At 41.6% G+C, this 14,316-nt stretch overlaps 2 long non-coding RNA genes across 2 annotated transcripts; both read right to left on the minus strand.

Annotated features, from left to right (window-relative positions):
• Window positions 1-101: 101 nt before the first annotated feature.
• LOC306898091 lies at window positions 102-925 on the minus strand. The gene is made up of 3 exons (XR_013787080.1): window positions 835-925; window positions 649-758; window positions 102-573 (listed from the first exon to the last, which is right to left on the minus strand). It is a non-coding gene; the product is annotated as an uncharacterized lncRNA (long non-coding RNA).
• A 5,422-nt stretch (window positions 926-6,347) lies between these two features.
• LOC306897362 lies at window positions 6,348-7,165 on the minus strand. The gene is made up of 3 exons (XR_013787000.1): window positions 7,075-7,165; window positions 6,889-6,998; window positions 6,348-6,813 (listed from the first exon to the last, which is right to left on the minus strand). It is a non-coding gene; the product is annotated as an uncharacterized lncRNA (long non-coding RNA).
• Between the last annotated feature and the right edge of the window lie 7,151 nt (window positions 7,166-14,316).

A 14,316-nucleotide genomic window follows, 5' to 3' on the forward strand; every position in this document is an offset into this window, starting at 1 on the left:
AAATTTGGTTTAAATCTAAAGATTGAATTGGAATTTGCGCGCGCCCCCTTTGGACAGTTGCCTAATCCAGTGTTACAATGAATACTCGCACACCCAACCGGTTCAGGTAAAAGTTGCCAGAGTTTATTGGTGGCACTCACACAAAGGCTACACACAAGGATGGTCCCCAAATTACCTCAGCAGAGATGAGCGTTCACATACATCCACAGCACAGCAAACCAAATTGAAGAAAAGAGATACAAACAAATCATAAAATAACTTCAAAGGAACACCATAGTGAAACACTCTGCATACGGTTAATAGATGGCTCATCTCTGCCTACAGCACCTTACCGTCCATCCCTGTGGTACTCACACAGTGAGAGGAGTTTGACAGGAAACAAAAGAACAAACAAACAAACAAACAAAGAAATAACTAGTCCGCCTGGGCCACCATACTAGGCCGAAATACCCTGCTTTACTGGCGGACTAGAGGAAACATCATCATACATCAAAACTGAAAAACAACCCCAAAAATAAAGGAATAACAAGAGCAACGATTAGGCCACACTGAGTCCAAATAGCTGTTGCCACACTGCAAAGGAAAAACAAACCACTTTATTATATTAAAACCTTGTTCCACATTCCCTAATCATACAACCCTCCATACCCGTATAACTAGTCCAATGAGCCCCGCCCATGTGCGCCCTCGCACACGGTCTCGCACAAACACTTCCACGATTCCGGCATGCACATCCACCTACTTCCGACGTCACCAAACTACAATATACAACACGTTAAAACTTTATCCTATTAAAACCACCATCCTATACACCACCATAATCAGACGGGTTACCTTTTCGAAGTTCCACTTGAGTGTTGCACAAGACCCGTCTACCACGCAACAACATCCACCTGAGAGTCGGTGTGTCACCCGCTATTCTTGCCGGCCAGCAACAGACACACTCACAACTCCTTCCTACCGGCTGCCTTTATCCCTCCAGCCACGCCCCTTCTCTTGGTTAACGCCTTCGGTCGTACCCGCTACATTCCACCCCCTCGAATTGCATCGGCGACCCGACGATGAAAAAAACATTTTTTCTAATCATCTACCTCCTCCGTTCCCCCAGCTGATCTTAGCAACCGATAGGGGTTTGAATGTCTACCAGCAGTACTTCTAACAGATCTGCGAGGACCCTTGCCTATTTGCGGGGCGTCTTCTATCCCTTCAAACACCCTTTCCTCTCCAAGATCGCTTACCGGTGAGTCTGGAGATCCATTCTCTTCCCCTGAATCATCCTGGGACATCGCCACCGGGTGAAACTCTACCTCACAATCAGCCATATGAACCTCACTTTCCTCCTGGGCCTCTCCTTCGGCCCCAGAACGGTCTCCTATCCCCACCACTGCAGCGGGTACACCCCTGAGTTCCGCTCTGTGTACCTGTCGTATTGGACCCTCTTGGCCCACAGGGATAATAGTGTAAGGGGCACCCCCTTCCCTAGGCTGCCGCACCACTTTATACAGAGTGGCATCCCACCGGTCCTGAATCTTATTACGGCCCTTAATGGCATGATTACGGGTATACACAAACTCCCCCTCTCCTATACCAGTGTCATTTACCTTGGGCTCGTAATTCCGATCTCGTAACTGCCTCCTTGCTTGCAACCGTTCCCTTACATGCCTATAGGCCTTCCCCAATACCTCCTGATGTTCCCTCACCCAATCTTCCACCCCACCGTCTCCCTCTGCAGTCTCCTCTCCAAACAGAAAATCCACCGGTAGACGGGGCTCCCTACCGAACATCAGAAAATAAGGCGTCCTACCCGTTGACTGATGGACTGTGGTGTTATAGGCATAGACTAATTGCGCTAGGTACCGTGGCCAGCGTCTCTTCTGATCGGGGGGTAAAGTGCGTAGTAAGTCGTGCAAGGTACGGTTAAACCGCTCACATTGCCCGTTACCTTGTGGGTGGTACGGTGTTGTACGACTCTTCTGAATATTATAGATTTTACACAGCTGCCGTATTAAGCTACTCTCAAAATTTCTGCCTTGATCGGAATGAATCCTACTAGGGGGGCCAAACAAATTAAACCAGTGCTTCACTAACACATCTGCCACTGTGCTAGCCCGTTGGTCTTTGGTAGGGATGGCTTGGGTATACTTTGAGAAAACGTCTGTTAGCACCAGTACATTCTCTCGGCCGTCAGATGCTGGTTCCAACACTGTAAAATCTATTGCTACAACCTCATGGGGCCGATTCGCCTGGATGCTTCCCAAAAAGGGCCTAACCTTAGGCTGCACGGCTTTAGCCAAGATACACCTACCACACTCTTGACACCACTTCTCCACATCCCTCGTCATACCTGGCCAATAGCAGCGTCCCCTCACTAGCTGCAGAGTTCTCTCCACACCTTGATGCCCATGCTTGTCATGGAGGCTAGACAATGTTTCTTCCTGTAAACACTTTGGCAAAACTAACTGATAACCCTCCTTTCCTCCATCCGGAGTGTGCAGGCAACGATACATCACTGTATCCTTCTCCCTCAGGCGCTCCCACTGCCTGAGAAGTTCCTTTGTCCCTACCCCAAACACTGATCGCTCCTTTGGACCGGGGAACCGCCCCTCCCTCAAATACGGGATCAACGGCCCAATCACCAGATCTCGTTCCTGTAGCCTAGCCAACTCGACTTCGGAGCACCCTGGGAAAGTAGAAACTTCTGCCTGAACACCAAAGCATAGCGCATCTACTATATCCCCTGACGTCTCAGGCAGCTGTGGTTCACTATACTGACGAGACAATGCATCCGCATTACCATTTCGGGTCCCTGGGCGGTACTTCAGAGTCAAATCAAATGCGGCTAGCTGGGCAGCCCATCTTTGTTCTACTGCTCCCAATTTAGCTGTATTCAAGTAACTCAAAGGGTTATTATCCGTGTACACAACACAGGGTGACCCTAGCAGATATTCCCTAAATTTCTCAGAGACTGCCCACTTAAGGGCCAGGAACTCTAACTTCATTGAACTATAGTTCTGCATGTTTCTCTCTGATGGCCTAAGGCCCCTACTCGCAAACGCCACTGGTCGTCGCTGCCCATCATGTTCCTGCGATAATACTGCCCCTAACCCCGAGTGACTGGCATCCACCTCTAACACGAATGGCTTCTGGAAATCTGCGTAGGCTAAAACCGGAGCGGAAATCAAAGCTTGTTTCAGCTGATCAAAAGATGTATCACACGCTGTACTCCAACATGAGGCAATAGGCTTCCTCTGGGTTTTACCCCGCTTCCTTGCCACACTTAACTGCGCTACTACTTGATGTAACGGTGCTGCCATCTTTGCAAACCCTGCAATAAATCTGCGGTAGTAACTGGCAAAACCAAGAAAAGAACGTAGCTCTGCCAAGTCACTAGGAGTTTTCCATTCCCTCACCGCTGCAACCTTATCAGGGTCTGTCGCCACCCCCTCCGTCGAGACGACATGGCCAAGGTACTTCACCTGTGTCTGAAAAAAATTACACTTAGACAATTTTGCCTTCAAGCCCTGTCTCTGCAACCTACAAAACACTTCTTCCAGCCTCCCCAAGTGCTGGTGCACCGAAGATGAAAACACAATTAGATCATCCAGGTATAACAACACTGATTGGTACCGACAGTCTCCAAACATACGCTCCATAAGGCGCTGGAAAGTACCAGGCGCATTACATAGCCCAAATGGCATTCTATTAAATTCAAATAGTCCAAACGGGGTGCAGAAAGCAGTCTTAGCCCGGTCTTTCTCTGCCACCTCCACCTGACTATAACCACTGGCTAAGTCCAGCGTAGAGAACCATTTTGCCCCAGTGAGCCCATCCAAAGACTCCTCGATCCGTGGCAATGGAAAAGCATCCTTCCTTGTCTTGGCATTTAACTGTCTATAATCCACACACATTCTCAAACCTCCATCCTTCTTTTGCACTAACACAATTGGAGATGAATAAGGGCTACTACTCTCCCTGATGATTTGACTATCCAGCAGCTGCTTAATATGAGCTCTCACCACCTCATACTGTGAGGGGTGAATCCGCCGATAGGGTTGGCGAACCGGAGTCTCGTCTAAAAGGGGAATTTCGTGTGCTATTAGGTTAGTGCAACCAACATCAAAGTCGTTCTTTGCGAACACTGTACGGTACTTAGTCAGCAGGGCCCTAGCCCTCAACTGTTCACACTCATTCAACCCATCAAAGGAAGGAAGATTCCACCCTCCCTCCAACACTTCAGCTTGCTGAGAAATCGCCACTGTAGTGTTCCCCCTGTCGCTAGATGGAATTACAGACTCATTTTGTGATGACTGTTCGCCCACTACATTGGCTATACGCACCCGTGCCACCACCCTCCGCGGACTTAACCACGCGTCTGAATTGCCCACATTAGTCACAGGTATATATGCCACTCCATTGTCTGAAGGGATAAGTGCTGGCGATACCAGTAACCCCTCTGGCAACCCGCCCTCTTCAAAATCCGACGGCTCCACCAAAAAATCAACATGCCCCTGCGACGGGACCTTAGGGCATGTGACGGGGACAAATGTTAATGCCCCCGCCTCCACATGCACCGAGCCCCCTCCCCGCACTTTAACCCTATAGGCTTCGGGTGAGTTCAGGATTGTTTCCTCAACCTGGCAATGCCTCAAAGCTCTTCTCCATCCCGAGTCCAACTCTTGCACTACTGGAATGTCAAAGAGGCTAGTGCCATGTTGCTGAAACAACTCCTGATAAAATCCCTTGATAATGTTCATTCCTAGCACCCCCGGTGTTCCTAGCTTCTTAAAACGCATCTGGGGGTCTTTGGGATCTTTCACTACAAGTACGCCCATAGCTGGCATGTAATTCCCCAAAATCGTGACATCTAATTCCAGATAGCCCAGATAAGGTAACTCTAACCCATTACCCGCCCTCAGGTCTAACCACGAGCAATTCTTCAGCGGAAATTGAGAAAACCACTCATTATAGCAACCCTCGGTTATAGTTGTAACCATTGACCCCGTATCCAACAAAGAAGGAATTATCCTATCCCCAAACATCACCTCTACTACAGGGCAATGGCTTACAAGTATTCGCGTGGTCTCACAAACAGAGCCTGGTGCTTTCCCTACCAGCGTGTGGCTCTGCACACTGGCGGGTTCTAGTTTCCCTGTTGAGTCACATTTTCCTTTCCTGCTTGTATTACCCTAAGCTGTGGAGGAGCAGAACAATAACGTGCCATGTGACCCAACTGATCACACCGAAAACATCTCAATTCGCTCTCCACCCTCCTTCTATTTCTAGAGGGAGGAGCAGGGGAGGGAGCATTTACACTCATTTTTAATGGGTTTAGTGCCTTTACCAGGGAATCCAACTGACTCTGCTGTGCCTCAATTAGAGCTCTAAGTTCTGCATACTCAGATTGATTTACAGGTTTCTGCTCATTGAACCCTGTGACCTGAGCCTCATCAGAAAAATATGGGGTATCCTTTGGCTTTTGTTTAAAATACTGTCCCTCACATTGTGCTATCCATTGAACAGCTTCCCTGCGTACTTCACGAATCGTCCAATTCGGATTTGCCCGTACTTGATCTCTTAGTCTCACACCCAATGTTTGGTCTCTCACCCCATCACAAAATTGGTCACGAAGATCTTTTTGAGCTTTAGCCTCGGCCAGTTCGTTTGATTTCACAATTTGATCCATTAAAGTCATCAAAACATGGGAATAATCTAACAAAGATTCCCCCTCCCGTTGTTTACGATTAAAGAATCGACGTTGCAGGGAAATATGAGAGTGTGAACACCCATAAACTTCTCTTAGCACTCTAAATATACTTTCTACACATTCCTTTTCTGCCTTTGGGAGATATTTAACTTCTAATCGAGCGGCACCCTCTAAATGATTATACACCCACAATGCTTTCTCTTTAGCTGTAGCTTTAGTATGAACATGCATTTCAACTAGTTCAATCCATTCTTCTACAGTAAGAGCATCAGTCCCATTCAAAACTCCTGAGAATTTTGGTACCTTCTCAGCCTGTTGAATAAACAACACTTGTTGCCCTCTGTCCATTACAGCTGAGTCAGCATTGGCCATATTTCCACTTGAAGACCCTGGAGAGGCTGGTGAATCCACCTCCCGTCTTTGCTGCTCGGAATCCATAGAGCCACTTGCACTCTTTTCCAACGATGTAATCCGAATCCTTCCACAATCTCCGCCGTCCACCACAGCCTAAGGTTGCTCTTGTTAACCCCCCCAAAAATAAAAAACAATTACTCCCACCAAAATTATCTTTATGCCACCAATAAAGAAAAGCCGACTACGCCAAAATGTTACAATGAATACTCGCACACCCAACCGGTTCAGGTAAAAGTTGCCAGAGTTTATTGGTGGCACTCACACAAAGGCTACACACAAGGATGGTCCCCAAATTACCTCAGCAGAGATGAGCGTTCACATACATCCACAGCACAGCAAACCAAATTGAAGAAAAGAGATACAAACAAATCATAAAATAACTTCAAAGGAACACCATAGTGAAACACTCTGCATACGGTTAATAGATGGCTCATCTCTGCCTACAGCACCTTACCGTCCATCCCTGTGGTACTCACACAGTGAGAGGAGTTTGACAGGAAACAAAAGAACAAACAAACAAACAAACAAAGAAATAACTAGTCCGCCTGGGCCACCATACTAGGCCGAAATACCCTGCTTTACTGGCGGACTAGAGGAAACATCATCATACATCAAAACTGAAAAACAACCCCAAAAATAAAGGAATAACAAGAGCAACGATTAGGCCACACTGAGTCCAAATAGCTGTTGCCACACTGCAAAGGAAAAACAAACCACTTTATTATATTAAAACCTTGTTCCACATTCCCTAATCATACAACCCTCCATACCCGTATAACTAGTCCAATGAGCCCCGCCCATGTGCGCCCTCGCACACGGTCTCGCACAAACACTTCCACGATTCCGGCATGCACATCCACCTACTTCCGACGTCACCAAACTACAATATACAACACGTTAAAACTTTATCCTATTAAAACCACCATCCTATACACCACCATAATCAGACGGGTTACCTTTTCGAAGTTCCACTTGAGTGTTGCACAAGACCCGTCTACCACGCAACAACATCCACCTGAGAGTCGGTGTGTCACCCGCTATTCTTGCCGGCCAGCAACAGACACACTCACAACTCCTTCCTACCGGCTGCCTTTATCCCTCCAGCCACGCCCCTTCTCTTGGTTAACGCCTTCGGTCGTACCCGCTACACCAGATTACGACATCTGTGCGCACTAATCTCTCTGAAACAACATGATGTTACAACCTTACAATGGGTAATGATATAATATCATTATTAATTCTGATATACACAACATTCGATTTAAGGACTGTAAATGTTTCAAATAAACCCATTACGAGGATTCTTTCTCGCCCGCAGCAATAATAAAAACTATGTCAATCGAGATTTAAATTGACATAATTCGCAGCTATTTGACCGTACACCTATTTGATTCTCCGTTAAATTGACTATGTTTGTGTTGATATTGTACTCAGAACTAAAGTTTAATTGACGTGGATGTCTGCCATGTGAAGGACTTGTTGTAAATTCCATACTATGGCGCTCGCTTTGTGTCATTAGCAAACGTGACTAGCACGCATAATATGGAATGCCAGATAACTATGGAATGCCATTTAGGCAGAAATGTCTTCAGACGTAACGTGTACAGACGCTATAACGCGTGTACGCAGTTATATGCAATGCCACACATAATGGCGCGTCACGTTTAAATGCATTATTCATGAATGACACGTGGCTACGTGAACGATGACGTCACGGCTATATGTTTAATCAATTTTATGCAAATCCTTCCGTTTTGGGGCTTACAATTGGCTAAACCAAAACGTCTGTACACGAAATTACGTCTTTAGGTGCAATAACGCGTACACGTGTTATAGCGTCTGTACACGTTACGTCTAAAGACATTTTTGCCTAAATGGCCTTCCATAGTATTAAGCCTTGTATAGTAGCGTGTTACAATACGTGTTAGCAAAAATGAAAACAAATGACTTCACTGCTACACGTGAATGACACGTGACGCCTAACTGGACGCTTCACTGCTAGACGTGATTTAATCACGTCTAGCAGTGAAGAATTTAAAAAAAATTAAGACGCGGAGTTAGACGTTCAGTGAGACGTGTGTGCAGTGGCGGTTCTAGACAAAATTTACTAGGGGGGCCAAGGAGGGGCCAGTGTTTAACCAGAGGGGCACATTAAAAAAATTGCAACAAATGATATTTAAAGATTACAAACTTTATTTTACTTTACAATCATATAAACATTTATTTTGTACATAGTGCAAGAGTGAGTGCAGGTGCAAAAGAGGTAGGGCCATAAAAAATGCATCCAGGGTACAACAATGTGCCATTTCCTATTGTGGACAGTTGAGTCCACACTTAACTTGGCATAACAATGCTGGATTATACCAGTTTGGCCTGAAGCTCCGTTTTCTGTCCCCCATCAAAGTGGTTGGGAATATATTCAAGATGGCAGGGCAAGACTGGTACATCATTCTTGGACTTGCTGATATCTGTAGAAAGATGTTCAGTAAACACACATTTAACGACTTATGCATGTATATCGACATGTATTTCAATTTATAAGCCAAGTATTTACTTAAAATAATAAACATTAGAGTTATATTGTCACAAAAAGGAATTTACAGCAGAAAGGACCATTTTAAGGACACACAGTAGGCCAACAAGGAAATTATCATTGCACTGTTTTGCAAATACTAAAGACCTTCTTCATCACAAACCTGATGGTGCAGTACTTGATCCACATGGATCCATTTTCTGTCCCTCTGGCTGTTCCCCTCTCTGTCCCTGTATATTTTCTTCCTCCTCACCCTCTTCTTCATGCTCATCACCCTCTGGAATTTCCCTCTCTGTGTCAGAGCCCTTACTTTAATCACATGCTCTCTCTCCAACCTCCACTGACTCATCTGGCTCTCCCTCTACCTGCTCCTCAACACCTTGATTTGTTTCTCTCACTTTTTTGTTTATTCGGGAAAAAAAGGATGCATTATGTAGGCTACTATATCGCATTACATTTTGAAGTATATTCCCATATATTTTTGTTCCGTAAGGGCATTGTGTAGACCTAGTAGCAAGGATACTGACATTTAGATATTCGCTTCTGCTTCAATAAGTTCGCTTAATATGTTTCTAAACATATCGAAACCAGACATTTACAAACTTTATTTTATTATCAATGTAAGGAGCAAAAGTAACATGGTTATGTGCAAGAACAACAAGTCACTTATGAGATCAAATAATTTTTTCTTACCTGCTTCGACTCTTGCACCAGGAGAAATTGTAGCTCCGCTCTCCAAGAGTAGTTGCTGAGCCGAGCAGCACCGCAGGTATGGCAAGCCGTTTTGACATAAAAACCTTGGGTTTGACTATCCATAAAATATATTTTAGATAGTTTTAATTGTATTTCGACGAGTCATAATTGTAATTTCACTAGTCAAATTGATAATTAGAGATATCTGCAATTATAATTGCGCTAGTAAGAAATCTGATTCGAGATATCTGTAAATATGTTTTGACTAGTCAAAACTCTATTTGAGATATCTGTAATGATGTCATAGATATCTACAATTATCTCGTCACACATACGCAAAGTATTTAAAGATATCTCGAATTCAGTTTCGACTAGTCACAATTATATTTTAAGATATCTGAATTGTGCCTGCTCCTAGTCGAATCTGCTGTTGTGTGACGTGAAACTTAATTTGCTCAACTCCTCCCCTACACCAGAGCCAAAGCCAAAAGCGCAACGGCTAATGCTATCACCTTAGCTTCATCGGAACACAGCAAGGAGACAACAGGCTAGTTTTTAAAATGGATGTCTATGGGTTTGTTAGCTGTTTCGCTTTCTCCAGTTGGATGTATTAAAGACCCTTCCATCTAACTAAAATAAGGGTTACCCCTCCTTATACCTAGTGCTAACGGCTAACAACAGTAGACAGCGTTTGTAACTTGTCAAGGAGAGAAAAGAACCGAATGAAGTATGCTTCTTACGTGATTATTAAATAATATTTGGATGCATTCATGTGGTAAAAGATGTCCAACATGCATGTCTGGATAGCGCTGAGATTTTAATTGCAGTCTTGTGACAAAACGGACCAAGCAATGTGTAATGTTCAATAAATACAAAGATCAGCAAACTGCTTCTTTTGTTGTAATTTATTTTGTATATATACAAAATATATAACTTTTTTTGAAGAAGATTACAAGTGAATCATAGTTTAACATTCATTAATGGCATTTATAAGTATGCATACAGTATGTATTGTTAATGCAGGTTAAGTTGTGTCTTTAGGTAGTTACACACAAGGTGGGAGTATTGTATTATATTATAGTAAGAGATCAATGATGGTGATGTTCTGTTGTGTGCAGTGATGAGTCCAGTGCAATTAAATATTTACAAATGAATCAAATTGTTGCACCAGACATGATGCCTATACAGATGCTTATCTTACATGAGTTCATTTGGAATAAAGGCAAACACTATTTAATCCACAGCCCAAATCTCCAACATTACGATATTTTACTAATACCTCTGCATACCTTATACTAAGTTTTTATTTTCATTCTTTTAAAATGACTTTTGTATGAAGCAGTTTGAATGACACAAAATGTAAGACCTTTATTATATAATTATTTGACAAAATGGCAGCTGACAACAGTTTCCAAGGAAGGATTGGTTAAAAACGCTTAAGGTGGGGCTTAGAAAAAGTGTATTTGCATGCATTCATTTTAGATATCTATGAAGTAATTTTGACTAGTTAGAATGTTAATTCCAGATATCTATATTGAAATTCTTCCTGTCGCCAAGCTAAATGAAGATATATCCAAAGAAATATCTTCCTAGTTACAAATCAGACTGAGATATTCATAATTAAATTGCAGATATCTTTAAATGAGATATCACTAGGAAGAATTTCAATTCAAGATATCTCTAATTTAGTTTTGTCGAGTCAAAAATCCAATTCAAGATATCTACAATTAAAATAAGACTAGTAATAAGTTGCTTTCAGATATCTGCAAATGTGGTTTTGGATATCTTTAAAAATGATTCATTAAAGATATCTTAAATGTGATTATGACTAGTCAAAGACCAGTTACAGATATCTCTAATTATGATTTCTACTGGTGGTAACTCAGTTAGAGATATCTCTAATTGAATTATCACTAGTAAAAATTAGTTCAAGATATCTCTAATTGGAATTATGCCTAGTACAAAATGAATTATAGATATCTTTAATTGCAGTTTCTACCAGTCAAAACACATTTGTAGATATCTGAAAATATTTTCAATGGAAGTCAATGGAAGAATATGACTAGTCAAAACAGCATTGTAGATATCTCTAATGTATATTATGAATAGCCAGAATAACATTATAGATATCTTCATTGCCTGTTATGACTAGTAATAATCACATTGTAGATATACTAATTCCAATTGCGACGACTCAAAATTACAGAAGAGATATCTGGAATCGGAATTTTTACTAGTCAAAACTAAATTATGACTAGTACAGCCAGGCGTATTTTATGTCAAAATGGCTTGCCATACCGCTTTTGGCGCTCGCATGTAAAATCATAATTAATTGATACTTATTTTTTGGTCAGCACGGGGGTGGCCACGGGGGTGGCCAGGGACATTTCTACAGAGGCACGGGCCTACCTAGGCCTCCGTGTAGAACCGCCACTGCGTGTTTGTGCTAGTTAGTCATTTTTTTGGAACGCCATATAGGCGCAATAACGCCTGTACGTTACGTCTAAAGACATTTCTGCCTAAATGGCATTCCATAGTCTTCCATACGCCTGGAGAATGCTGTATATTCTTCTTATTTTCTAAAAAATACATTTACTAATGATTTTTTACGTCACACAATGGATTTATGTTTTACAATATCCTTGTAGTAGGCTACAGACCCAGTTCCCGTTTCAGAAAGCAGGGTAAGTGCAAACTCAGAGTAATTTTACCCGAGAAAACGGGATACTCTGGGTTTTCAGTTTTAAAAAGAATTCAGACATTAAAATGGCATGACAGTTTATTCAGGAACCCGTGAGGAAGCTGCATTCATTCAGAGTTAGGGGCAAGACCCACCCTCATGTTTTGCCCCTTATATTTTTGAGGATTTAACACACTTAATTTCATAAACAAAAAGGTATACTATTATGGCTTTTAAATACTGTGCATGAGTGTAATTTGACGCGTTCATTCCATATTAAACGCAGCTCTGAAGCGCTCGTTGTGCTGTACTGTTACAGTAAACAGCATTTTATATACATTTCCTTCACAAGACAATTCGTTTCTTTAGTACCATTGGGGTTCATTGCATATAGGACACTGAAGAATCTCAGATGACTGTCCAAAGAAGAAAACATTTTTAAACATCATTAGCAGTTGCAGAAGAATGTCACAATGTATTGTGAATAATTCATTTCTCTCCACACAAGGTACACCCATGGCTATAAAATTTCAAGTTGAATGAATGCAAAATCAAAAATTCAATACACGATATTGACGATATAAAAAGACCAAACTAAAGCTGGAGATAGGTTTGTATAGAGGGAACTTCAAAGTAAGTTCTCTGTCACTATTTCTTAAAATGTTTACCAACATATCTATCTTGTTTCAGGTAAAAGATGACTGATTCTTGGCTATTATCCGGTGATTTAAAGTTCCAGTTGAAAGTAATGATTGTATGCCATACACAGATATTTGTGTCCAATCACTGCCATAATTATTACTCAAAACAGGTTTGTCTATGAACCAAAATCAAATGATCCATTTAAATTCTCTTTAGGTATGAGCTTAAACACAAGTCTTCCATCCAGAAACGATTTTCTTACATTAATAGGTCTACGTTATCCCTTAGCTATGGAAATCAGTTGTCTTAATAAGCTAACTCTTAGCAACAAGTAATTTGCAATTTAATATTAGTGATTATCTTATCTGCAAACATTTTCTTTACAGGTAGGTGTTTTAAAAGCAGTTAATGTTGTTCCTTTTTGGCTCGTTTTTCGAAAGAGTCTTTGCATGTGTTTTGGCAAATTATGTAAAATTCTTAACAGTTTATTTATCTAAAAGTACATGGCCTGTTGATCAAAACTGATTTGCTGATTCTCAGTTAAAGTGTGAATCTCTTCAAAAATTCAGAACAATTTTTCCTCGTGTGAGCTATCACATGCAAACTGATTTATTCACTTCTCAAAAACAAATGGAAGCATATATGATATGGGATTCGAACCTACTTCTCAGCACAGTCAAAATCGTTTGTAGCACGTTTCAACCACTACACCACTGATTTTGTACTGAATGTAATGCTGCAGCACAGATATACAAAGTATATAAATTTAAAAAGTGTTGATCCGAGATCACAAAGGACGTTGATTCAGGAACGTTTAATGAAATCACTATACTCCTTTGCACAAACTGTTTTTTTTCTGGCTGTATTTCATTTAAAAAAATGTCTCAGTCATATAGGTACATTTATTGAATCACCCTTAAGATTTGCAAACCAGTTAATGCATTTCTCAAAAGAGAAATTTTCTTTTTAGAACATCAGAATGTATATTCATGTTTATTAATTTTTTTTTAAACATGAACCATTAAGTAATCTTACAGTTTTTTTCCATTGCTTAAACACTGTAGCCACATGCATGCTTAGACCAAAGTATCAAAACTTAAAGCTTTTGTAACTATACCTGAAACACAAAACGTTTCTTCAGATGTTAAAGGTTCTTTGTGGAACCGAAAGGTACTTCTATGGTATCGAAGGATCTCTGAAGCACCTTTTTTAAGAGTGTGGTGGGTTCTGTAAGTGTAGAACTGTATACGCATTTATACACATTGTATACTTGTACAGGTTTGCTGTTCACCAACCCTGATCAGTATACTTGCAACCTTACTCGCCATTTCCAAACCCTATTGAATATTTTTCATGGCACGTATATGACCACCAACCACATTCACATGCCCTTTAGGTATGGTCAAATCATGGATGGATTCAGCACAAAAGATGATATCTTCACAGAAGCTTAGCAGGAGATAAAAATATCACTTGTGTTGTTGATGAGATCCTGTGGCCAGACAGACGACAGGGTCCATTATCCCAGCCATGTACAATTGGCCTGTTTTTTGTATGAACAATAATGTATTTTTGGTTATATTTTTGTTGTATTTTTTGTGTTACTGCATTTACTGTACTGTACTGTCCTGTAAAGTATAGTATAGTATA

The sequence above is a fragment of the Barbatula barbatula genome (genome assembly GCF_947034865.1).
Source record: "Barbatula barbatula genome assembly, chromosome: 8".
NCBI classification, from domain to species: Eukaryota; Metazoa; Chordata; class Actinopteri; order Cypriniformes; family Nemacheilidae; genus Barbatula; species Barbatula barbatula.